Here is a 25,572-nt window from a genome sequence, read left to right on the forward strand (position 1 = left end):
CCACCTATGCCTCGAAACTAATGGCTTCAGTGTGACCTCATCTTTTTCACTTACCCTCCTGATATTGTAATTAAATGATACCCTGGTATGCTCTCTGATACAGCAAAGGATTCCAACTTCAATTTTGGACCTCATTGCTCAGCATTTAGATATCAGGGTACCAAAAGACTTCTCTGTGAGGCAGAACTCAAGGAAATTCAAGTTCAGATGAAATAGCACTGTTCACTTTAATGTCATCAAGTTCTGATTTATTGAATTTCATTATTTGAAAATTAGGTATTGTTATTAAGTAATGGATAATATGCTTCTACGTGTAATTATTTCACATGAAATATGACACAACAGAGAAAATGGAAAAAAAGTGATAAATGCTAACCTGGACATGTAATTATAGCTGTGCCTACGAGTGCTGTCTCTGGCTCTAGACTGCCTGGGTTAGAATATTCTCTCTTCTACTGATTAGCTGTGTGACTTAAGCAAGTAACTTAACATCTTTGTGACACACATCCTCATATGCAAAATGACACTAATAATGGTACATATCCCATGGGGTTTTTATAGGCTTAAATGAGTTGAGATATTTAAAATGACTGGCACATAAAGAATGTTAAATAACCCTTTTAAAAAAATGTTATTTTTTACTCCTTCTAATTACTTATCCTGGTATTTTTTTGTATAAATTAAATTTTGACTACATTTTGTTTTAATTATGTAAAATTATAAACAACTCCATGTGTAACATGTTTTTCTAAACAATAGTTTAAAGAACTAAATAATTTCCAGTTGAACATAGGTGGTGTAATGTAACCATTTTCTGCTTAGCGAAGTTGTTTACTTTGTTGTAGTGTATAATGAGTTGATATATCTCTTTTTAGATAAAATAGTTTTCATAACTATTAGAAGTGGAATAGTGGAAGTGTAGTGTGGAATTGTAGAATAGTGGAAGTATAGAAGTGGAATTTCTGGGTTAAATGGTACGGATATTTTAGAGATCTTTTGAATGTTTGATTTTCTAAAATGTAGCAGCATTTTAAATTTCCACTACACTATATATGATCATTCAAATTTAAATGACACTTAAATAATGCAGTGGGATATAGTTTAATTTCTTTACATTATTAGTAAGTAGAGGAAGCTTATTTGAAAAATATCTGCCTGTTTTGAATGTATTATGTTCCAAAAAAGGATTGAGCAATATGACAGTCAATGGAATGTTTATATTGAAACTTATGCACGTTACTCAGTTTAAATACTGAGCATTACATTTTTTAGCATGGGGGGCAAAAACTTGAAATTTCGTATAGTCTAATTCTTATTAAATGTTATCTTGGTTTAATGATTTTCTGATATTGTTTTAAAGATTTGTAATTGTGCGTTTCTGGAATTATTTCCTGACTTTCCTACTTTACGACCTGTTTAGTGGTTCCCATTTTCATGCAATTTCTGATTTCTCTTCTTCATTCATTCAACAGATATTTCTTGAGCATCACTGTTGCTAGGTTCTTAGAGTACAGAGATGAATAAGAAACTGTCCTTGTTGTCCTCAAAGAATTTTCAATCTAGTGATGTAGAGAGACAAATGACAAAGGGAGGTGGTCAGTAGAAGGCTGTCTACAGCAGGTGAGCCGAGGCCTGGGAGATAAGAAATCACCTACTTAAAGAGGGTGAGATGGAAGATGTTCAAAAAAGAGGAGATAACATGCCACAACTTCATGTCTTGCAAGGAAAAGTTGTTTTTTTTTCTTCTAATATATTCTATTTAAAACCAACAACCGGGCACCTGGGTGGCTCAGTTGGTTAAGCGGCTGCCTTCGGCTCAGGTCATGATCCTGGAGACCCTGGATCGAGTCCCGCATCAGGCTCCCTGCTTGGCAAGGAGTCTGCTTCTCCCTCTGACCCTAACCCCTCTCATGTGCTCTCTCTCATTCTCTCTCTCTCAAATAAATAAATAAAATCTTTAAAAAAAAAACAAAACCCAAAAACCATTTCATAACTGCCAAAATTATGTTAACAGTCCTTACAGGTTCTACTCTGCAGCTTGTGGGGGCTGTGTGATAACAAGTACTTTTAGTCTTGTCTCCTCTCATTGACAAGATTGATGTCCTCAAGTGAAGTCAGAGCAAGCAGGGGACTATTGCCATTGTCCTCTGGTATTGAGATTTCATCTGAAGTCTAATCTCCCAACCCTCAACAAGCCTGTTGTGAATAGCTTCTCCTCTTTCCACCTTTCCAGACCCCACGGGCATTTAAAAGGCATACATCACATAAATGCAAGCACATGAGCTTTATCCCAGGTTTGGAAATTGGTTCTAAGTCTCTATAGCATTTTCTGCCATTATAATCTAGGATAAGCAACATGTCACTCTTGCCCTCTAGTCCCATTTAAAGTTGGCAATTTTAGCAAATAAAAATACAGAAAAAAAATTTGAATTTCAGATTAAAAAATGAATAATTTTTTAGCATAAGTATCTTGCTATATTAGGGACATACACTGAAAACTTACCATTGCTTTATTCATTCATCGCTTTATCTGAAATTAAAATTTAACTAGACATCCTCTATTTAATATGGCAATTCTAATCCATTCCTTAGAGCAGAACTCACTCAAACTGCCCATACCATGACTGTTTACTCTTGACTCTACCGTCCAAGAGCTAAATTTTCTATAGAGGAGAACTCCTCCCAAGTGGGAAAGTTTGGATTCATCTAAAGTAGTAGCATGGAGGGGAGAGAGAGTAATGAGAAAATAAAATACAAAGAAAGTATCCCTCGAGAAAGAAAGAACTTCCCCCACTTCATTCCTCCCACAGAAGCTCCAGCTTTCTATAAATTGTGCTTTTGAACAATAAAGTGGCTTAAACTAGAGGTTAGTCATATTATCAAAGATACATTTTCTAAGATTCTTTCTCTTATTACAACTGCAAAGTAAGCCAAAACAGACATAGAGGTGAAATGAAAGGTACCTCTTCCCTAGATTGCTTTGTTGATAAGAAAGTGAGAAATAATAGCCTTCAGTATTCCCTCAAGTAGTGCTGCCCTGCTAAAGTGTAATATCTGGGACTCACATGACTTAGGATATAGGCAGGCAGCATGTGTAAGGCCCTAGAATATTCATTTTGACCTCTTGCAGAGTGTAATTGGTGAGAGAAGTGGGATTCACAGTTATAGAGTCTTTGCCAGTGACAAGTTCCAGGGTGGCCTAAATCACAGAGGTGGAACCATATACCAAAGACCAAGAGAACAAAGTCAGACAGGAATCAAAGTATGGCATTATGTATCTGGGCAGTGGGTGGGGCTACATGGCAGGAGAGTCTTTACTTATATGTGACCTGACTTTGGGGTACAAATGGCCTTTAAGTTTCTGAAGATGTTTAAGCATAAAAAGAAGAAAGTCTGTATTCACCTATCACCCTGAGCAAAGATTTAGCAGATGAAACCACAGGTGTTTTACTCAAAAGAACATGAGGGAAAGACTGGAGTCAGTTAAATGTTTCATTTGTTCCTCATAAAAATCTCTAGTCAAGGACATTCCAAGACCTTTATAGATTTTATACAACATTCAGTGTTTGAAGGAAACTTTTCCATTGCTTCTGTCTATTCTTAGATGTTTATACTTAACTCAAGCCTAACCATTTAAATTACACTATACACTACACAATCCTGAATGCAGGTTTGTTTATCAACAGTTTATTACTAGAGTCCTTTATTTATTGTGGGTAAATGGTTGTATGCTGTACACTCAGTTCTTGTGCAAAGAGAATTCTCAACTATGCAAAGACTCAGAAAATTATATAGTACAATGCCTCTGGATTTCAAAGGAGGAAACAAAATTAAAAGCTCAAAATAGAGAATCATACTATAAAAGGACTTGTAATATGTATTACTGCCAAATAAACTTTTTTGTTAAGTCTAAATGATTGTTTTAGATACAATGATTTCATATAAATGTTAAAAAATATTTTTTCACTAAATTGTAGTGATGTAGGTAGGAAGTAGGGAAATGGGCAAGAAGAAACATAAGGGGATAGAATCAAAAGAGGCACCTCAGCTTTGGTATTGACAATCAAAGATATGTAGGTGGAAGTGTACTTTTTAAAAATTTTAAATCATTTACCTTCTCTATCCGTGAAACTTTAAATTAATAAAGAGATATACCATGCAGCAAAAGACAAAATAGAAGGAATACAAAGGAAGATGTTCAAAGTCTTAAGGGAACGCACACCAAATTTTTTTATGGGTTTCAAAAATAAAATCTCTGTACTCTTCTCAATATTAAAATTGAGAAGTCTAGATGCTCTGTAATCCAAAAGTAATAGTAAAAATTTAAATGAGAAACCACTTAAAAACTTAAAATACTCTGAAATAACTTTTATAAAAATGGACATCTAAAGTAGTGTCAATGACTCTTGACACATCTTTTGTGAATGTTGATTCCATTCAAGAGACTGTCAAATTTTTATGGAGTTAGTGATGGTCAAATATAAGGTAAATGTGTAAAGGGGCGCCTGAGTGGCTCAGTCGTTAAGCATCTGCCTTCGGCTCAGGTCATGATCTCAGGGTCCTGGGATCAAGCCCCGCATTGGGCTCCCTGCTCTGTGGGAAGCCTGCTTCTCCCTCTCCCACTCCCTCTGCTTGTGTTCCCTCTTTCGCTGTGTCTCTCTCTGTCAAATAAATAAATAAAATCTTAAAAAAAAAAAATAAATGTGTAAAAATCAATTGCTTTCCAAACCGGTGGTGACCATTAGAAGATATAATGTGAAACACTGTTTATACTAAAAAAGCAGTGTTTATACTCAATACTCATATATTATTTAGAAATAACCCTAACAAGGAAATAGGTAAGGCCTGTAGGGGGAGCTTTATAAAATTTTCCCGAGAGAGATAAAATACTTAGGTAAACAGAGAACTATACCATGTTTCTGAATGCAAAGCCTGAATATTGTGATGATAACTTTTCAAATTAAGATGCGGCTTATAGTGGGACACAATGCTCTTATAACATAGTCAACCAACAACATAGTTGTTTTGATTCTACTTAATGCTTCTGCTGTCAGATGGAATTATTAAAGATTTTTCTGTGATCGTACCCTGAGCAATATTACTGAATCATTAGTAACAGTTGTTCAATTATGCCTTGGAATATCATGTGCCACTTTAAAATATGTGTGCTGGGAGGGGAGTGAGGATCAAAATCCATGAAGTCCTCTATTGCATAAAAATGGAGAATGCTGTGGGATTTCTACTAATGGATGATTTGCCCAGATGATAATTCCTTTTATTGCTTGCCTGTATTGCTTAAAATCTTGCCAGAAATGAAGCATTTCTGATATTAAAGGGCCTATTGAAGAAGGGCTGCAGTTCCTTTACCAAAGCAGGTGAATTAAATGGTTGGGGACGGTCTTATCTTCACTGCCTTGGGAGCAGCAATTGTGACTTCACTCTGCATCTCTAGGTCTTTACCAGAGTGGACAGCATTGCAGCCCAAGCAGAGCTCAAATAGGCGGGCAGCTCTCTGAAGAGCTTATCTAAATGTCTACTGTTTCCTGAAGGTCTCTGTATATAAGAGAACCCTATCTTTAAGGCAGAGAGGAGTGCTAAAAAGGAGCAGTCATATAATTGAATGTTTCCTGCCTGAAACCTGTATCTAAGTAGCCTTGTGTTTTAAGAGAACACATGCACGTGTGTTGGTCAGGGAAGATGAGGAAAGACTATAGCTCTGCCAGACAGTTTAGCTCTCCGAACATCTGGATTGAAAAGCGTTTGGGGTAGACAGGTGGACAGTTATAGCCTCGGCATCTTTACTTGGGATGCTCTAATAAAATAAACCTCAGCTTATTCTCCGGCATAGCATCCTCTTAGTTTACTTCATATCTCCTATCATCACATGGTTAATTCTTACTTCACATGTTTGGTTGGGTTTGTCTGTTTTCTCCCAACAGATTCTAACTTTTTTGATGCAAGAATCATACCTTGTTTACCATTGTATTCTTAGTTTTTGGCAAGGTGGCTGAACCAGAGTAGATAAAAGCATCTATTAAATAAACAAATGAAGGAGTAAGTGAATAAACAAATAATAAAGAGATAGACTATTTAACAGATAGTATAGACAAATTTGGCTGTTTGGGAAAAAGAAAAAAAACCCTAATGTTAATCACATTATCTTTCTAAACAACATAGATTTATAATCTGAGTAACTTGTTACTAAGATACACAAAGGAAGTGGATAGATTGCTACCAGATTTTGCAAATATATGTGGTGTAGTCTGACTGAAATTACAGAATACTTTTTCTACATGAAACTCAATCGAAGGATTCCTGAATGCACTGGGAAACCCTGCATTCCCAGGATCAGCTGAAACTGAGGAGTGAGGGCATCACTGAACAGCCTGTCCCGAGAGACTTGCCACACACATTAGGGTGTCCCCAGCAAGGAAATTAACAGTTGTTTGAGTCTCAAATTAAAGGTCACTAACACAGAGGGAGCAGCAATAATTTGTCATTGAGGTGTTTTTTTCCTTGGGCAGCTCTATATACCAAGGAAGCTCTGGGGAAGAGTGAAAACAACAGTGTGGGGGACAAGGTACCCCACTTCTTGATGTTTATGCCCTTGAGACATCCGCTTTCTCCCTTGAGTGTGGGTGGAACCTGTGATTTCTCTTCATCAATAGAATACGGCAGAAGGAATGGATGTCAGTCTCATGATTAACATTATATGGGACGGTTCTCACTGGCTCGAAAGTGACTTGTAAAGTGCCTATGGAGAAGACCATGTAGCGGGGAACTACAGATGACTTTTTGTGGGTTCTGGGCCACTGCCAGCAAGAAACTGAAGCCCTCTGTTCTACAGCAACAAGGAAGTGAATTCTGCCGACAGCCTGAGGGAGCTTCCAAGCAGATTCTCTCCCAGTTGAACCTCCAGATGAGAAGGCAGCCTGGCTGACACCTTGATTACAGACTGTGAGATGCAGAGCATGGGTCCCAGTTAAGCTGTGTCTGGTCTCTGACCAATAGACACTGTTATATAATAAATGTGTGCTAATTTTTAGCCACTAAGTCTCTGGTAATTTGTTATACAGCGTAGAAAACTAATACATGCAGATTAATTATTTTAATAATTTAAAGATGTTCATTGAGGCCCCTGAGTAAGATTGAATAAACTGGCTATGCCTTTATGTCCAAAACCTGTCAATTGTTAAATAAATTGTAATACAATTAAGTGAATATTCAAAAAACATGAACTCAGTGAAGATTTAATGACGTTGGGAAATGCTCACTATATTGGTAACTTAAAGTAAAGCTCTCTAAATCCAAAAATAACTATAACAATATTCACCAGTATATTAACTATTGTATCTGGACCACAGGCTTACAGAAGATGTTTATTTTCTGCCTTATCTTTTTCTAAAATTTTCACATTCAGAAAGTATTTTATATCGACAGAAAATATCTTGTTCTTCATTTCATTTTTGGCCACATATGAAGTCCTTCTGTATTTGGTGAGTTGCAGATCCACTTCACAATTCCCTCCTTGGAGAGGGGGAGTTAGATGTGTTAAATAAGCTTGGAATCTGACTACTTGGTTGAGAAGGCCAGTTCCATCAATTAGAAGCACTGTAACATTCCATGGAAAGTTATGAACTGCTCTGTTTCTAATTTTTTCCATCTGCAAAATCTGAATACTATCATAGTAGACTTACCTTTTAAGACTCTTCAAAAGATTAAATAAGTTAGTAGATAAAGGGCTTATAAGAGTATTTGACAAATAAAAACATGTTCTTATTCCCTTTAACAACAACAAACAAAACAAAACAAAAAAAAACTTCAATAACTAAGAAGTGAAGACAAGGATATCAAGCCCCTTCCAAATTCTCTCACTTTTCAGTGTATAGCTTAGAACTAATGAATTCCAATTGTAGCTCCACATATCAATCAAATGATGTAGGATATATATTACCAAAGTACTAGAGATGCTTTATTCTTCATCTTTTGACATTTATTTTTCATTGCTTTTTCTTAATATAATAGAACAATAAACATTTGAAAATCAGAGGACTTTGGACATCCTGTAGTCCATTCTCTAGTTTTCCATTTCTGTTTTGCAAGTATGATTGGTGATATAACTGTGGGAATGTTAACACTGAAACCATCAGAATGGTCTGTGTTATATTCATCCATAAGATTCTTAGATCCTGGAATGAATCATCTTCTCATTCTATCTCTTTCTCCCTCTCTATCTCTCTCCACTCCCTCCTCCCTCTCTCCTCTCTTTACACACACACACACACACACACACACACTCAGTGACTGTTTATGCACGTGTTTGTTTTCCATTTCTTTAGTTACAAGCTCACTTATCAACAGTGTCAAAGCTTTTCCTTTTGTGACTTCTTCCTGAAGGAAATGTTTATTATGAATTTTTAAAATCCACAACTAAAATAGGACTTCATAAAAGAAGTGCTGACAGAAACTTATTTATTCTCTTGAGAATGCAACACTGTGCATAATAAACATTTAGTAAATTGTTAAACAGCATATGATGAAATGTTAACATAAATAAAAGAGAGTACTTAAATGAATTTTCATTCCTTTTGTTTTCCCCTTGCTGAGCTACAGAGCCATTTCAATAAATAAAAAGAAAATAGTGGGGGAAGAGGAGCAAAGTTCACAGAAAAGCAGAAGTCCATCCCCCACCCATGTTTTCCTTCTCCACGCCTTTTTGTTTATAAGGACTGGAACAATAATTACCACCACCTCTATAACAACAATAGCAACAATAGCAACAACAAAAGGTAGATTCCTAAGAAAAGCAAAGACTAAGGCAGTTTTTAATAAGCACTTAGCAAATTTGGGGACAGGTTTAAGTACTGAAGGAATCTCTTCATTCATAGTAATAGTGCTCTATCAGACATGAAGGAGCCTTTTTTATGAGCAGGGTTATTAAAAATAGCTCCTATGAAAGTTTACTGGAAAAAGAAACCAATGGGTACCACTGGGCATATTGATGCATTCATTGCAAAATATAATTTAAGTATTATTTTGGATAAAGCATGGATAGCCTTTACAATTAAATGCTCAAAATATTTGAAAACTCTCCTCTAGAGTTACATTTTTTAAGTCACTTGGCAAAATTCTGCTAAGATTTCTAAAGAAGTATGTGCACATAGGCACATTTGTAGAGTTTTCAGAATAGTTAGCAGCTGTTTTGCCGAACGAAGTTACCTGATACGTGAAGCTACTGTAATGGCTTCTTGGGAGCCACTACCTAACCTTTTAAGTGTCTCATTTTCCTCTCCTTTTGAGAGCCTTGTAGGTGAGAATAAAGCTGCTATGCCATGAACTTACAAGCATTTCCTTTTACAAGCCTACATATGAGTTTAGCTGCATGTATACTCCTACATATTTATATTTACATATTTAAACATATTTTAGTTCTTAAGATTTTACAAGTTGGCTCAAGTCCAGTGGTATGCATATTAAGAATTCAGTTGTGAGGGGTCCTGGAGCTCATTTTCTAAAAACCCTGGGACGGTCCTCCTTGAGATCTTCAACTCAGGACTTAAAGGAGTGCATTTTCTTTATTTGGTGTTGGTGAGGACTTTACACTTAACTACATTCTGAGATTCGGCACTTTTTTGGTAAGTAGAAGCTGTAGTTTCTGAAACTCTCTGCTAGCTAACACTTTAAAAAATTGTGAGAGTTCGAAAAATTCTAAGTTGTAGATACGATTACAGAGACAACATTGCCTGTCCTTTGGAAAACTCTCAGATATGGCTAGTGGCTTTGCTTAGCATAATGTCAGTGAGACTCCCACGCATCTGCTCCACCAACCTGATGGCTGAGTTAGCACCTTTCTGCATGTTCTTCAGGTCCTCTTCTGCAGTCTGAGGTCAATAGCACTTTCTCTGAAGGGAGGTATGATTTTTTTTCTCCCTCTCCAATTTCATATGAATTTGTTTTTCTCTTGAAGGTTATGTGCAAGATTTTGCCTATTGTGCATCTTTCTCTTCCGTTTTTCTCAGCTGGCATTCATTCTATCGCACAGAGAGGGTAGACCATGTATTACAGGGCTGGCAGTGTGAGGCAGCCTTTACTACATTCTAATGTAGGATATTTAATGAAATTACCTCTTAGTCTGTAACTATTTTATATGATATAAATAATACAAATATAATAAATATATATGTATGAATGAAATAAATACTGTATGTAAAGTGTCTGGAACATAATAAGTACTATTACATATTACCACTCTGTCTTCCCTTTTTTCCCCCACTACAGAACAGTAGATTTATCTTCATTGCATATTTCTAAAAAAAAAAAGAAAATGTGTTTTAGAGCTAAATCACTTTTTTGGGTGTAAGTTCCTCAGATTTTTTTGGATAATCTATATTTAATATGTTGCTTTTGAACAGTAAAACAATCCCTGTTCTTTTTAATACATGTTTTCTGTCTCAATTTTCCTTTGACACCTGATAACTGTCTAGTAAGCCATAAGAAGGGACTAACAACTTTGGGGAGGTTTCCTGGCAACCCATGGTTTAGTGTCTTAAGATTATAAATGCTAAATCATGATCAATGAAATATCCTCTGCCCCTCAAGAAACATGAACTTTCTTTGATAACTTGTTTTTCCACTCTACAAGAATAAAAGAAATAATAGGGGGAAATATAGGAAAAATCACAATTTTCAAAAGAGGCCCAAGAGGAAGAGAATGCTTCATCACCAGGGAAAAAATGGGTAGAAGAGCATCTTAGGATTAGATTGCTCAGTTGCTTGAGAGTAATTCATAACCAACCATCCCAAAGTATAAGCTATCAGCAAGCAGAAGATGTATAAGGTATGGTAAGTGGAAACAAGACGGCTGATCCATCATTTACAATTTAGTAGGCTAATAACATTCTTATATTCTTCTTTGAAATATTAAAAATATGTATAAAATGGATCTTAATGTCATTCCACTATAATGTAGTTCTGCAAATTCAAGTTGATATGTATCTAGGGATTTTATTTACTGATGTTTTGACATATGAAATTTTGGTTGTTTGCTGAATGAAAACCTAAACCTATTACTTTAGAATTCAAACAGATTTGGCCTGGCTTCTTTTTATACCAATGGTGATTATTTCATAAACATTTTGTTTGTTTATTTTTACATATTCTTATTTTGCTTAGGTACTTCAAAGTGAAGTCTGAAGTTAATTTTCCTACTTAAGAAAGACTATTAAGAAATACTGGTTATAGTATGCAGATATTTTTTTTTGTATAGACTATAGTGACTAAATACCTAATTAAGGAAAGCCTGGTAAAAAATTGTTTTGGGGTGCAGGAATGTGCTGACTATAGTAGAACATAAATTTTTTATAAAAGTAGGGGTGTTTTATTTCTAGGTTCCTAGAGATGGGAACATAGCTAGCCATATGACGATGCTCAAAAAATGTTTGTTAAATCAATATAATACTCATATTTGGTATAATCTTCTATGTAGTATAAAAGACATATTTACTTGAATTTAATAAAAAGGGATTCAGAATCATGTATTACTACTATTTCATTTTAAAATGAAACTCCGGGGCGCCTGGGTGGCTCAGTTGTTAAGCGTCTGCCTTCGGCTCAGGTCATGATCCCAGGGTCCTGGGATTGAGCCCCACATCGGGCTCCCTGCTCTGCGGGGGGCCTGCTTCTCCCTCTCCCACTCCCCCTGCTTGTGTTCCCTCTCTCACTGTGTCTCTCTCTCAAACAAATAAATAAAATCTTTAAAAAAAAAAAAAATGGAACTCCGAAATTAAGATGATTATCTCAAGGTCACACGGCAAAGTTTAGTGTAAGCTTATCTGGTACCCAAAAGTAGCTGTTATTGATGGAGAAGACATATCAGAAATCTTTTTTCTAAAAAGACTGAAAGACCTCTTTGGGAAGAATACATCTAAGGAAAGAAGACCCCAGGCATGATGTATGTATCCTAGGGATGTCCTAAAACTGGAGGGGTGAACTATTCTGAGTCCAGCATGTTGGCTCTGATTCTGTCCCCAACTGGCCATATAGATTCATGGGAGAAGGCCACAAGAAAAACACAAATGATTTAATTCACTAAGATCTATATAAACCTTTGGGGCATAGCAGAATGACTTCGGGTTACTGTTAATTGTATACTATATAACAGAGTATTACACAGAATTATTTTACTAAGATCATTGCCATCATAGCTATGGGGAAATTTAATTACTTAAATTGCTAAATACTACAGAATATAAATATATAATACAGTATAATTCATAATTATTTCTAATAGTTAAAAATCTAGGTTAAGAGTCTAATAAATAAAATATATGGTCAAATTATATTCACTGACTTACTGATATAAAAGGCACAGTGCTTCTACAGAAGATCTGGTGGATTTCTTTTCCATTTTAGAGAAAGATAGACTAAATTTAGATAGTTATAGAGGAAATTACATCATAAATATATTAAAAACATGTATGTGCACAGATATTTTGTGGCAAATGTTGAATCTCAATACATGCACTTAATTTGTACTTGTCTGGGTCATTTCTAAAGCTATCATTTGATTTCATAATACAATTGACTTGGTTAGATTTTATATTAATATTTAATAAAAAAACTTTTATTAATTTAGCATTTAATAAAAATAGAATTCCAGGAAAGAGTCAAAGTTACATAATGGTATTTTGCTGGTATTTATTGGCAGGCAAGGATTGAATTAAAATTGTGTTTTTTCCAACTAACATATAGGTTTAAAATATGATTTAAAAAGTGAGTAAATTTTTGGTGACATTGGAAACCAGGCTTAGAAGATATCAGATTAAAATAGGATGAAAAGACCCATCTAATATAAAATTCATCTATTGTTGCCTCTAAATTATATTACTTTTTGAGTGCTGTCACCAATTCATTGTCTTTTGTTATAGAAAGAAATCTGTCTTAAATTGTGAATGTGTGGAGACTTTGGAAATATTTTTTCTCTTATGAAAAGATGGGCTAACGGGATTATTTGTAGATAGTATTGAACATTGTTTCCCTCGTGAGTTAAGTGAGGCAAGTGGGAAGGGAGAGGACAAAGTGTAATGAAATACTTATGGTTTTTGCCAATATCCTAAATTATTACAACTGGGGACGTATATGCAAGTGCAACCACTTGGGGGCTCCCAGGAATAGATGTTTTATTTTGATTAGAGTACTGCTGGCATTGCATTAATGAATCTTCGCCACATGCACGTAGTAGATGCGGCTTCAAATGTTGGATTGTAGAGATATGGAACATGTTCACTACAAAAGAAATTCTCTCTGCTCTGGGTCATTCTGGCCCTCATACTGTGGAGTAATAGATATTACTGTAGTGGATGCTGTGTACCTCAGACTGTCTTCCTTATCTCTTCATTTCTAAAGTGGGCACGGTTATATTACTACTGAGTATGAGTTTTGTGAGCAGAGATGTCAGGACCTTATTATGATGAAGTCTCATTACTGTATCATCCTTAACATCACCACAGCTGTGGTAACTTTCATTAGTAAATCCTACCTTATGAATTCAAGTCACTCCTTTATTTTTATTAACTTTTTTTTCTAGAACTTGGATCCTCATTATTAACACATTCTATTTTAAATGCAAGATATGCTCAGCATTAGGTAAGAAGTGTGTATATATGATTAGTTAAGTATACATCACAATATTCAAATATTAGAATTCTACCATTATGAAGTCACTAATCAAATTCCTGACTGTTGCTACATGGATCTGGCATCCTATCGATGAATCAGATCTTGTATTGTCAATAAACAGTCTGCCCCATGTGGATTTGACCAAAAGATGCATATAAGGGAAGATTCTTGACTGGCAACAGAGAAATTGCCCAGAACCAATACAGAACCCCACTGTTATTTGAAACTTAACTGCCAGAAACTGATTGGGTTGTCACTGGTATGTCCCCTCAGGGGCAGAGCCTCATAACTAAATTTATATTTTAAAGAGCCAATGTTAGAAAGCTAGGAAACACTGAATTCAGTCTGTTAATTATATCTTAATGCTAGTAAAGTCATGTTATGCTCTGGGGAGGTGGCAATATCAGTTTTAGTCTAGAGGAAAAGGTAAAATGGGAGCTAGCAAAAACAGTTGAAGTACAAATATAAAAGTAGGGGATCTATTTTTAAATGTGCAAATAACAGCAAATATTAAAGGGACATTTTACACCTAAGACATCATATACTGAAATTCTTAGAGCTCAGTGAAAAATCACACATCTGTCAGTGGAAAACAACAACAACAAACTAAACCATTAAATAAACTTACTAGAATACAGCTAGGCAAATTGTCAGCAAACAAGATGTTAAGACCTTGGCAAGATAGTGGGTAGTCAACTTTTAAATGGGAACTGCTGATTTAGTTTGTATGGAATCAAAAGAATAATTAGAGGGGATTCCTTTAAGCTGCCTTGACTTGTGTCTTTCTAAATATATTAACATTCCTTGCCTCAGTGTAGTTTTACAGTCCCACACAGGGGTCTATACTTAAGGCAGGGGGTAGAAAGAGTCACAGTAGGTTGTAAAAGCTCATGATCCATTTCCATAGCTTAGCCTGGGGTAAAGCATAGCTATCCTGTGAGATACCACAGAGGAAATTCAGAAGCAGAATGATTTTCTTTAGCAAGGAGAAAATGGCAGGATGTTCCCCACACAGCTTTTAGGCCCTTCATTGGGACTGTGTTTATGAAATGATATGAGGAACATGCATGAACAATTTGGGAAACAGAGAAAGAAATAGAGGGATACCTCTCTGGAACAGTTTACTGGGTTATTTTTATAATGCAGGGACACAAAATATAAACATTAATGGTAAAGATTATGGGTTTCAGTTTAAATCAATAGCCTATTTTCATCTGACTACTTTTCAATATAGAAATGGTTTACTTTTCCCCCATTGCATTATGCTTTTGTCTACTGTTGCTCAGTTCACTTTTTGACATTTTATTTATTTATTTATTTATTCATTCATTCATTCATTCATTCATTCATTCTCTTTTTATTGAAACCAAAGAACAAAATAAAAGCATAAAAAGTCATGGACATTATCAATAGGATTTCAACATGACACCTGACATCAAAATATATATTGTGAAGATGAGCATTTAATCTGGTGACTGAAATTTCTATACATTTGGCATTTTCACAAAAGAGAGAAATACAAGCATTTCTTCCACTTTAATGCCACCTCCTTCAGACAAATAGAAATCACCTTGAATTCATTTGATTTCGCCATAATGAGAAATGAACTTCTGGCATAGGAAGAATTCCACCTTTCAAAGCTTCTACAATGGAAGAGAAGAGCTTGGATTTGAGAAACAGATGAGTCCAGTGTTCCAGGGTTTTAGAGAATTTAAGGCATCTTATGATTGAAAAGACCATATGCCCATTCTTGCTGAGTGTTCCAAATTGCAAAGCTTATGCTAGTCACATAGGCTACTGAACAGGTCAGGGTGATCAAAGTGTGACCACCAGATAACCGCTCAACTCCCAGGCTGTGTAGATTTGTCTGCTCCTTGCCCAAAGTGTACTGGGTTCTTGGCTTTGGGTTTCTCTCCTTAACACAATCCACTGCTTATGTAGGTGTCATCTGGCCCCTTTTGTCCCTCTGTGGGAGCTGAGCTTAGAGAGACTGGCTCAAATATACTGACCCATTGGCTATTGCTTCTCTTACGAGTAATAAAGGCTTTAGTCTCTGATCCAGGAATCCCATGTCTCCTGTCAGCATCCATGAAACTGGCAAGCTAAGTTGTCAGCTTGCAGTTGAAGTAAAAACTAGATTGTTTCCAGCTCTTGAATCTTAGAGATTAAAAAGTGAAAATAGAAAATTTATTAGTAGAGGAAATGTCTGGAATCACTTGTATGTAGGTGGGAATTGAAGTTGCTGGCATAGATGTAATTGCCTATGGAGAGGGTAGAGTTCCAAGAGGAGTCTGCTGAAGCTTGGGCTTTGAGTAACTCCAGTAAATAAAGGTTTGGTAGAGGAACATGAACCTGGACAAAGTTAGGGAAAGGAGACCAGAAAGATAGGAGGTAAAACAAGAGAATATTGTTTCATAGAAGTCAAAAGAAGGAAATCTTTTTTTTTTTTTTAAAGATTTTATTTATTTATTTGTCACAGAAAGAGAGGGAACACAAGTAGGGGGAGCAGCAGGTAGAGGGAGAAGCAGGCTTCCTGCTGAGCGGGGAGCCCGATGCGGAACTTGATCCCAGGACCCTGGAATCCTGACCTGAGCCGAAGGCAGATGCTTAACTGGCTGAGCCACCAAGGTGTCCTGAGAAGGGAATCTTTTAAGGAAAAAAAAATACATAACTCTGTTAAGAGATTAAGTAACATGAGAGTATAAAAATGCCCACTGGATTTAATAAGATGAGGAAGAGAGATATAGAGAGTTACTAGAGGAAAAGTGGGTTGAATAAAGGCTTATTAAAATGTTGGTGAAGGATCTAGTTGATAAATTGTGGTTGAATACCCTGAGGGAATTGATAATACAGAGTATAAGGTTGTCTAGAATTAGGATAGGATGCCATGGGATGGGAATTCAGGTTTGGCTGAATGCACTAAAGGCACAGGTTAAGGAAATGCCCTTACGTAGAAGGAGAAATCACTTGTTCATTATTACAGGAAAGAAAGATGGGTGTGATATTACAGGATTTAACGCTTGTTAGCTGGAAGATTAAGTTTTGATAGCTCCATTTACTCTAGGAATAAAGAGGCAAATCATGCATAGACATGCAATGGGCCTTACGGTTTGAATCAAGTGGAGAAGTTTTTTTTTTTTTTTTTTTTTAAAGATTTTATTTATTTATTTGAGACAGAGAGAATGAGAGAGAGAGAGAGCACATGAGATGGGGGAGGGTCAGAGGGAGAAGCAGGCTCCCCGCCGAGCAGGGAGCCCGATGCGGGACTCGATCCAGGGACTCCAGGATCACGACCTGAGCCGAAGGCAGTCGCTTAACCAACTGAGCCACCCAGGCGCCCATGTGGAGAAGTTTTAAAACATGCTTTAATAGAACATGAGTGAGTAAATCAGAGAATTAGAGTAGCATTGTTTGATAATATTGAAGGCCCTTTGCAAAGTCATGGATTTGTAATAAAATTTCATGGGTGACTTTGTTCAGTAGCATTTGCCTTTGAAGGTAGAAGAACTTAACATACAGCTAGGTTTAGCTAAGGCAGTAGTTTTCAACCATGGGTTGTATATTAGCATCATCTTAGTAATTTTTTGAAAATCCTGATGTTCAGGCCAATTTCAAACCAATTAAATAGGAATCTTTACAGATGAGACTCAGGCATCATATTTTTATAGCTTCCTAGGTGATTCCAATGGGGAACCAAAGTAGAGAACCACTGATGAAAAGAGCAAAAGAGGTAAAGGAGCTTAAGGCAAAAGGTACTCACCATGTTAACAGGTAAATCATATTTGAAGCTCTGGCTTCTCTGGGTGGAAGTTCAGGTGAGCCCTCCAATAGCGAGCTTGCTTGGAATCCACTTTGATAGGGGCACCTAGGTGGATCAGTGGGTTGAGCAACTGCCTTCAGCTCAGGTCATGATCCCAGGATCCTGGGATTGAGCCCTGCATCAGGCTACCTGCTCAGTAGGGAGTCTGCTTCTCCCTCTCACTCTGCTGCTCCACTTGCTAGTGCTCTCTTGCTCTGTCAAATACAATACAATACAATACAATACAATACAATACAATACAGTACAATGCAATACAATACAATAAAATAAAATAAAACAAAAGGAATCCACATTGATAAAACAAAACAAGGAGTCCAGTAAAACTTTTGTCAGATATAAAACAAAGAAATCCCTTCAAAATAAATCAGTGTTTTCCAAAAATGTCCTGACGTAATTTATAGTTTTAAGTCATGAACCATTCTGGTACCACAGTCACCGCCAGGGGCAGGGAGGTGAATGGGGAAATGTTGGTCAAAGAGTACAAAGTTTTAGTTATGTAGGCTGAATAAGTTCTAGAGATGTAACTAACAGCATCATATCTATAGATTATAATACTGTATTGTATACTGGATGCTAAGAAAGTAGATCTCAGGTGCTCTCACCACAAAACAAAACAAAATAAAAGGTAACAATAAGAGTAGGTGGGTAACCTTAAATATATATAATTTTTATTTTAAAAGGGTAAAAATACCCTGAAAATACTGAATTTAAACTGGACTGAATGATTCCTTTTTTCACTATCATACAAACTGAATGGACAATCATTTCAAGTTTGATCCCGCACATCACTTAAAAATATTGTATTTTGCCAGATTTGATCTGAGAACATCCACAACAATGTGGAATACATTTCCCCTCATAAATCTTGCTTTGAGTGCACTGGAATCATCAGATTGTATGTGCTCAGGATTAAATACTGGTCTTACAGCACACATACCAGTTACAGCGATAACATGAGTACTTTTTTTAAAAATTTTATTTTATTATGTTATGTTAGTCACCATACATTACATCATTAGTTTTTGATGTAGTGTTCCATGATTCACTGTTTGCATTTCACATCCAGTGCTCCATTAAATATGTGCCCTCCTTAATACCCATCACCGGGCTAACCCATCCCCCCACTCTCCTCCCCTCTAAAACCCTCAGTTTGTTTCTCAGACTCCATAGTCTCTCATGGTTCATCTCCCCTTCATTTTTCCCTTCCTACTATCTTCTTCTTTTTTTTTTAAACATATAATATATTATTTGTTTAAGAGGTACAGGTCTGTGATTCATCAGTCTTACACAATTCACAGTGCTCACCATAGCACATACCCTCCCCAGTGTCCATCACCCAGCCACCCCATCCTTCCCAACCCCCCACCACTCCAGGAACCCTCATTTGTTTCCTGAGAATAAGAGTCTCTTATAGTTTGTCTCCCTCTCTGGTTTCATCTTATTTCATTTTTTCCTCGCCTCCCCTATGATCCTTTGTCTTATTTCTCAAATTCCTCATATCAGTGAGATCATATGATACTTGTCTTTCTCTGATTGACTTATTTCACTTAGCATAATACCCTCTAGTTCCATCTATGTCGTTGCAAATGGCAAGATTTCGTGGGTTTTTTTTTTTTGATGGCTGCATAATATTCCATTGTGTATGTGTGTATATGTATGTGTTTGTGTATATATATATATCACATCTTCTTTATCCATTCAGCTCTTGATGGACATCTTGGCTCTTTCCATAGTTTGGTTATTGTGGACATTGCTGCTATAAACATTGGGGTACATATACCACTTCGGATCACTACATTTGTATCTTTGGGGTAAATACCCATAGTGCAATTGCTGGGTCGTAGGGTAGCTCTATTTTCAACTTTTTGAGGAACCTCCATACTGTTTTCCAGAGTGGCTGCCCCAGCTTACATTCCCACCAACAGTGTAGGAGGGCTCCCCTTTCTCTGCATCCTCGCCAACATCTGTTGTTTCCTGACTTGTTAATTTTAGCCATTCTGACTGGTGTGAGGTGGTATCTCACTGAGGTTTTGATTTGTATTTCCCTGATGCCGAATGATGTTGTGCACTTTTTCATGTGTCTGTTGGCCATTTGGATGTCTTCTTTGGAGAAATGTCTGTTCATGTTTTCTGCCCATTTCTTAATTGGATTATTTGTTCTTTATAGATTTTGGATACTAGCCCTTTATTTGATATGTCATTTGCAAATATCTTCTCCCATTCTGTCGGTTGTCTTCTGGTTTTGTTGATTGTTTCCTTTGCTGTGCAAAAGCTGGTTATCTTGATGAAGTCTCAATAGTTCATTTTTGCCCTTGCTTCCCTTGCCTTTGGTGATGTTTCTAGGAAGAAGTTGCTGCGGCTGAGGTCAAAGAGGTTGCTCCCTGTGTTCTCCTCAAGGATTTTGATGGATTCCTGTCTCACATTTAGGTCTTTCATCCATTTTGAGTCTATTTTTGTGTGTGGTGTAAGGAAATGGTCCAGTTTCATTCTTCTGCATTTGGCTGTCCAATTGTCCCACACCATTTGTTGAAGAGACTGTCTTTTTTCCATTGGACATTCTTTCCTGCTTTGTCTAAGATTAGTTGACCACAGAGTTGAGGGTCTATTTCTGGGCTCTCTATTCTGTTCCATTGATCTATGTGTCTGTTTTTGTGCCAGTACCATACATACCAATTCAGTTTCCATGAATTTTTTTAATTCTTCTTTAATTTTCTGGTTGACCCATTATTCTTTAGTAGGATGCTCTTTAACCTCCATGTATTTGAGTTCTTTCTGACTTTCCTCTTGTGATTGACTTCTAGTTTCAAAGCATTGTGGTCTGAAAATATGCAGGGAATGATCCCAGTCTTTTGGTACCATTTGAGACCTGATTTGTGACTTAGGATGTGATCTGTTCTGGAGAATGTTCCATGGGCACTAGAGAAGAATGTGTTCTGTTGCTTTGGGATGGAAGGTTCTGAATATATCTGTGAAGTCCATCTGGTCCAGTATGTCATTTAAAGCCTTTATTTCCTTGTTGATCTTTTGCTTAGATGATCTGTCCATTTCAGTGAGGGGGGTGTTAAAGTCCCCTACTTTTATAGTAGTGTTGTTGATGTGTTTCTTTGATTTTGTTATTAATTGGCTTATATAATTGCCTGCTTCCATGTTAGGGGCATAGATATTTACAATTGTTAGATCTTCTTGTTGGATAGACCCTTTAACTAAGATATAGTGTACTTCCTCATCTCTTATTATAGTCTTTGGTTTAAAATCTAATTTGTCTGATGTAAGGATTGCCACTCCAGCTTTCTTTTGATGTCCAATAGCATGGTAAATGGTTTTCCACCCCCTTTAATCTGGAGGGGTCTTTGGGTCTAAAATGAGTCTCTTGCAGGCAGCATATGGATGGGTCTTGTTTTTTTTTTTTTTTTTTCCAATCTTATACCCTGTGTCTTTTGATTGGGGCATTTAGCCCATTTACATTCAGGATAACTATTGAAAGATATGAATTTAGTGCCACTTGTATTGCCTGTAAGGTGACTGTTACTGTATATTGTCTCTGTTCCTTTCTGGTCTATGTTACTTTTAGGCTCTCTCTTTGCTTAGAGGACCCCTTTCAATATTTCTTGTAGGGCTGGTTTGGTGTTTGCAAATTCCTTTAGTTCTTGTTTGTCCTGGAAGCTTTTAATCTCTCCTTCTATTTTCAATGACAGCCTAGCTGGATATAGTATTCTTGGTTGCATATTTTTCTCATTTAGTGCTCTGAATATATTATGCCAGTCGTTTCTGGCCTGTCATGTCTCTTTGGGTAGGTCTGTTGCCAATCTAATGTTTCTGCCATTGTAGGTTACAGACCTCCTGTCCTGAGCTGCTTTCAGGATTTTCTCTTTGTCTCTGAGACTTGTAAATTTTACTGTTAGATATCAGGGTGTTGACCTATTGTTATTGATTTTGAGGTGGGTTCTCTGTGTCTCCTGGGTTTTGATGCCTGTTTCCTTCCCCAAATTAGGGAAATTCTCTACTATAATTTGCTCCAGTATACCTTCTGCCCCTCTCTCTTTTTCTTCTTCTTCTGGGATCCTGATTATTCTAATATTGTTTTGCTTTATGGTATTACTTATTTCTCGAATTCTGCCCCCGTGATCCAGTAGTTTATATCTCTTTTTCTCAGCTTCTTTATTCTCCATCATTTGGTCTTCAATATCACTAATTCTTCTGCCTCATTTATCCTAGCAATTAGAGCCTCCTTTTTTGATTGCACCTCATTAATAGCCTTTTTGATTTCAACTTCGTTAGATTTTAGTTCTTTTATTTCTCCAGAAAGGGTTTCTCTAATATATTCCATGCTTTTTTCAAGCCCAGCTAGTATCTTTATAATTGTCATTCTGAACTCCAGTTTGGACATCTTACTAATGTCTGTATTGATTAGGTCCCTGGCAGTCAGTCCTGCCTCTTGTTCTTTTCTTTGAGGTGAGTTTTTCTGTCTTGTCATTTTGTCCAGAGGAGAATAGATGAATGAGAGAACAAAATGCTAAAAGGTAACAATGACCCCAGAAAAATATACACTAAACAAATCAGAAGTGACCGAAAACCAGGGGGAAAAGAAAGGGAAAGAAAAAAAAAAAAAAGGATATGATCAGGCTTGGGTATAGATTATAGCCACACACCAGATTTTGGGTGTATTTTGGTCTCTTAGAAGAAACTGCTTTTTAAAGAAAGAAAAAGTTATATATGTACAAAAATAAGTGTAAATATAATGAATGGATGGAATATGACTGTATGGATGAAAATTATAAAAGATTTTATAAAAGGAATTGATAAGAAGTTGGTTGAAAAAAGAAAGAAGAGAAATTAAAAAAAAAAAAAAAGGGAGAGAATGTGATCAGGCAGGAGACTAGACCAAAGCCAAACACTAGAGATTTAGGGTATATTTTGGTCTGTTAGAAGAAACTGTATCCCAAAATTTTAAAGAGAGAACAACTTATATATATGTACCAAAAATAAGGTTAACTACTATGAAGGGATAGAATATGACTCTAAAAATGAAAAATAAAAGAGATTTTTAAAAAAGGGATTGAGAAGCTGTTGGTTGAAAAAGGGAAGAAGAAAAATTAAAAAAAAAAGAAATAGAAAAAAAGAAAATTAAAAAAATTAACTTTGAAAAACTAAAGAATCATGGGGGGAAAAGCCATGAATTCTACGGGCTATATTCCCCGAGCGCTGGCATTCTGCCGTTCTCAGGTAAACTTGGTCTTGGCTGGCTGTTCTTGCTGATCTTCTGGAGGAGGGGCCTGTTGCCGTGGTTCCAAATGTCTTTGCCGGAGGCGGAATTGCCCCACCCTTGCCCAGTCAGGGCTAAGTAATCTGCTCAGGTTTGCTCTCGGGAGCTTTTGTTCCCTGCAAGCTTTCGGTACAGCTTTGGAGGAGGAGAGTGAAAATGGCGGCCTCCCAATCTCCACACCAGAGGGGCCAAGAACTCGGGGCCCCACTCCTCAGTGAGCCCCCAGAGAAAAGCAGTCAATCACTCCCGTCTCCCTGGTCTCCGGCCACACTCCGTGCTCACCCGGCCTGTGACTGCGCGTTTCTATCTCTGGCACACGACCCCGTTTGGAGTCTCCAAATCCAGCAGATTCCTGTGGTGCACTCCCACACCGCTGCTCCCAGAGGAGGTAGGTGAGTCTCCCCAGATCTGCTGCTTGTTGGGTCTCTGCTTCCAGAAAGTGGTTGCTTTTCTGTTCAGAGAGTTGCTGCTATTATTTTCTTCAATCTCCTGTTGAGTTCGTAGGTGTTCAGAATGGTTTGATCCGTATCTAGCTGAATTTCTGGGACCAGGTGAAATTTAGGTCTCCTACTCCTCTGCCATCTTGCTCCTCCTCCTATCATGAATACTATTATGTCAAGTCTAAATTTGCTTAAATTTCTGTTGAATAATTTCATCATTAAGTATAGTTTTCATTGAACAAGATTATCAACATGGGCACTATTTTAAATAAAAGAAATCCAATAAACTTTGATTATATTTTTACTTTTTCAAATTGGCTTACTTTCAATTACTTTTTGCTTTAAATAGTGTTGTTACAAACTTTTAAACAATTGTTCCAATTTTCTGCTTGAGTAAGTATAATGTGGTAAGCAAATAATCCAATATCTTTGACAATCTGATGACTCTACAGTGAAGACTATAATTCAGAATATCAATTCTAATTATACAATATTATAAAGCTAGAACATCGAGGGGAGTTTGTATTAGTGTAAAGTTTCTTTTTGTCTTGTTTTTTGCTTTTAGTTTTAAAATATAAATAATGATATTTGTTTATCATCATTCAAAAAGAGGCAAGAAAATTCCAATCCTGGGTATATACCCAAGAGATATGGAAGCATATCCACACAAAAACTTGTACACACGTTTATGGCAACATTCTAGTAATCAAAAATTGAAAACAACTCACATGTCTCTCAATTGATGAATGGATAGACAATTTCTAGTTGTCATACAATTGAATATTATTTGGTAATAAAAAAAGAAATGGAGTACTAATACATGCTATAACATGCATGAACCTTGAAAACATACTAAGTGAAAAAGAAGGTCAGTTAGAAAAGAACATTTATTGTATGATTCAATTTATATGAAATGTCCAAAATATGAAACTCATAAGCGACTGAAAGTAGATTAGTGGTTGCCCAGGGCTGGGAGATTAGGGAATTGGGAGAAAATGGAGAGTGCTTGCTAATGGGTATGAGGTTTCTTTTTGGGGATGACGAAAATGTTTCAATAGAAGATAATAGTGATGGTTGCATGATGGAATATACAGAAAAGTACTGAACTGCACAATTTAAAAGGGTGAATTTTATTATATGTAAATTACATCTCAATAAAAACAGTTCTAAAAAAGGGAAGAAAAAAAAAAAAAACTGCTTTTTTTAGAGAGGGGGCCATACATGTGTGTATGTGTGTGAGGTCGGGGAGGGGCAGAGGGAGAGAAAGACAGAGAATCTTAAGCAGGCTCCATGCCCAGCACAGAGCCCCATGAAGGGCTCGATCCCACGACCCTGAGATTACGACCTGAGCTGAAATCAAAAGTCGGACACTTAACTGCCTGAGCCCCCAGGTGCCCTAAGAAGAGGCTCAATTTTTAAAAATTATTGAGGATTCTTGTCATTTTAAATTGTATTCTATGTAAATATACTTTTTATCCTTTTTGCTTATTATAGCTGGCGTTGATGAGAGTCTCCCACAAATAATGAATTTTTAAGACATTCTTTGATGCACAACTCCTAATTTTGCTTTTGAGTCATCTGTTTCTCTGTACTTCAGCTTTTCTCTATCAATAGCTTCAGGCTTGTGAATCACTTTTCCAAAATTTCTGTTTTTGTGTTTCTTTTAAAAATAGGCTTCTGGAGCTGTTGTAAATGGTTTAGTGATAACATTTTTGAAATTTTTATTACACAACTCTGGGTTTGCTATTGTAAGTACCATATTTCCCAGGTTTCTCTATAAATAAGTATTCCTCTCATCTTTTCCATTTGAAATATATTTTGAGGAATCTGTGTCTTTTCTAAAGGATAAGCATAAAGCCCTGAAAGAACTGATTCCAATAGAAATAACCAATTTAAGATGTTGCATTCCAAATTTATGATTAAATGCAAATGTCTCATTAAAAAGCAAATCCTTTATTTAAAGTTGTTCAGTGGAATGGGACTCAAAACATTCAATCTGGTAAAATTTAACATGCTGGAAAATCTTATTCAGAAACATTTAATAAATGTCTATACTAGTGACTTTGTTTACTTAAGCCATTCTTATTAACAGAAAGTTCTTGGACATCTTAGTTTATTACATCATTTGTTGAAAAATATAGTTCAAATTTTATCTCATCCAGGATATCTTAGAGATAAACCTGTCTTCATGATGTCCTAATATTATACAATTTAAATAATGAAGCACACAATTTATGTTATACATTTGGACTTCATAATATCCTCTTTGCAATGGTTCTTAAGTTATTTCATGTTATATGCTTTGTTTTATAATTAGATTTCAAGTATTTCAATGGCATGTTTATATGTTTTATTTGTTATATATTTCATAA

The sequence above is a fragment of the Halichoerus grypus genome, chromosome 4, assembly GCF_964656455.1.
Source record: "Halichoerus grypus chromosome 4, mHalGry1.hap1.1, whole genome shotgun sequence".
NCBI lineage: Eukaryota > Metazoa > Chordata > Mammalia > Carnivora > Phocidae > Halichoerus > Halichoerus grypus.